The sequence below is a fragment of the Chrysochloris asiatica genome, unplaced genomic scaffold, assembly GCF_000296735.1.
Source record: "Chrysochloris asiatica unplaced genomic scaffold, ChrAsi1.0 scaffold00156, whole genome shotgun sequence".
Lineage (NCBI taxonomy): Eukaryota > Metazoa > Chordata > Mammalia > Afrosoricida > Chrysochloridae > Chrysochloris > Chrysochloris asiatica.
This window is the reverse complement of record NW_006408674.1, coordinates 6,661,855-6,664,656: the sequence shown is the minus strand read 5'-3', so window position 1 is coordinate 6,664,656 and position 2,802 is coordinate 6,661,855. Positions and strand designations below refer to the sequence as shown.

Below are 2,802 nucleotides of genomic sequence, written 5' to 3'. Positions count from 1 at the left end.
AAAAGAAATGGTTGATAATCAACCATTTCAAGAGGTACTATGTGGGCAGAGTTCTGCTGATTCTATAGCTGCAGAATCGTGGGTGATGGTGGGAAACATTGGCCGGGCAGGGAAGGGCAGCAGTGTGAAAAAATGATTGATGTGAAGAAAAGTAAGTCCTGTGAGGCAGAGGTCTCCAGCCAACTTCAAAAAAGAAGTAGAAAATCATTTTAAGCTCTCTCTACCTGAAGAAATCTATCATTTCTGGAAGTTCGATAAAAAACTCGATCCTGAAAAGCTAGCAGGTTCACTTTCTGCTTTGGACTTTGGTTAGTTGGTCCTTACGACATCCTTACCTAAAAACGTAAAATGAAGAAAAACTCAGCAGAGTTGAATAGTAACTGTCATTGATTGGAGGTTTTACTATGATCCCCCTGAGTTCTAGACCATAATTATTGGAGATAATAAAACTCAGTACCTCATGGGCATTTCAGGGATTTTCCTGGTGAACTTCCTCTGTATGTTGGTACAAATGAAGCAAAGAAAAATTGCATAATTGTTCAAAGTGGAGATAATGTGTTTGCTGCAGTCAAATTACTTTTGATGAAAAACTTTAGGAAGTAACAGATAAAAAGAAAGCTAGTCTTTTGAAAAATATAGATGAAAAACTCACCGAAGCAGCCAGAGAACTGGGGTACTCATTGGATCAGAGAAGCATACAGCTGAAACAGAGAGATAAGAAAGTTGTGACAAAGATCTTTCATGGTTGCAGGCTTGGTGGATCCAGTAGATTAAAACGATGTTGGGTACAGAGAGCTCCCTGAAACACATGCTGACCTCAAGAGAATCGGCAAGATCGTTGTTGAGATACCAAGTGGTGATGCGAGACTGAGAGCTTTTGCTCCCATTCAGGAAATGATGACTTTTGGGCAGTTTGCCAATGATGAATTTGCCAATGAAGCATGGTGCTTGAGTTGGTAATGGACCTATTTTGCTATGGTTCACATTATTTTCATAAAATTGCTGGCCAGATTTTACCTCTTGCATATAAATTGTTGAAGAGGAATCTGTTTGCAGAGATTATTGAAGATCATCTGGCAAACAGAAATAAAGAGAACATAGACCATCTTGTAGCATGAGTAAGAGTTAACTTTGTTTGGTGTATATTTTAATATATTAAAATTAAACTTGTGATTTTTTGTGAAGAAAATAAACTAATGGAAGTATTTGCTAAAAAAAAAACGCCAAAAAAAAACAAAAACACAAACAAACAAAAAAAAGAGGTACTATATAATCATGAGCCAATGATACTGAAGGAAGAAGTCCAAGGTGCATTGAAGGCATTGGGAAAGAACAAGGCTCCAGAACTTGAAGGAATACAAATTAAAATCTTTCAACAAACTGATACAGCACTTGAGACACTCATTGATCTATGCCAAGAAATTTGGAAGACAGCTACCTCTTCGACAGACTGGAAGAGACCGATATTTGTGCCTATTCCAAAGAGGGTGACTCAACTGAAATCATCAGACAATATCATTAATAACACATGCAAGTAAACTTTTGCTAAAAATAATTAAAAAATGGGTGTAACAGTACACTCACAGGGAACTTCCAGAGGTTCAAATCAGATTCAGATGAGGAGGTGGAATGAGGAACATCATTACTGAGTTAGATGGATCTTGGCTGAAAGCAGGGAATACCAGAAGGATGTTTACCTACACTTTATTGACTACACAAAGGCTTTTTTTTAAAACAAAAAAAACAAAAAAAAAAACTCCTTATTTATTTATCTATTTGAACTTTTTATTGGGAATTGAGTGAAGGTTTACAGAGCAGATCATCAATTTTATATCCAACAAATCATAGACTTTGTTTCATTATGACTGTAATCCCTTCCATGTACCCACAGTGAATAGTATTGACATTCCCCTGTGTCTCCCACTGTCTTCATCTTTCTTCCTTCTTGTTGTATGTTGCCTGCCCTGCCACTCATGTTGACATACACAAAGGCTTTTGATTATGTGGATCATGACAAGCTATGGACAACATTGTGGAGAATGAGTATTTCGAAACACTTAATTGTGTTCATAGACTAAGAGGCAGTTGTTCAGACAGAACAAGGAGACACTTGTTAGGTGCTATCGAGTCGGTACTGACTCAGGGAACGCTGAATGGTTTAAAATTAGGAAAGTGTGTGCAAGGGTTATATTCTTTACCTCATAGTTATTCAATCTGTATGCTAAGCAAATAATCTGAAAATCTGGATTGTATGAAGGAGAATGTGACATCAGGATTGGGAAAAGATCATATGCAGATGATACAAGCTTGCTTGCTGAAAGTGAAGAGGATTTAAAATGCTTACTGATGAAGATCAAAGACCACAGCTTTCAATATAGGTTGCACCTCAATATAAAGAGAACAAAAATCCTCACCCATGGACCAGTAAATAAAACCATGATAAATGGAGAAAATAACTATTAACACTCATGGAAACAGCAGTCAAGAAATAAGACAATGTATTGCATTAGGCAAATCTGCTGCACAAGACATCTTGAAATTGTTTAAGAGCAAAAATTTCAATATGAGGACAAAAGTGTACCTAACCCAAGCCATGTATTTTCCATAGCCTCAAATGCATGTGAAAGTTAGACAATGTATAAAGAATACCATAGAAGAATTGATGCATTTGAGTTATGGTATTGGAGAAGCATATTGAAAGTACCATGGATTGTTAGAAAAACAAACCAATCTGTGTTGGAAGTATAGCTAGAATGCGAGACTTCATCCCTTTTACTTTAGAAATATAATTATGAGGGACTC

At 36.6% G+C, this 2,802-nt stretch overlaps 1 pseudogene; it reads left to right on the top strand.

Moving 5' to 3' along the window:
* The window catches only part of LOC102838014, a 59,332-nt pseudogene extending 58,214 nt beyond the window's left edge, over positions 1-1,118 (top strand).
* The last annotated feature ends 1,684 nt before the right edge of the window (positions 1,119-2,802 follow it).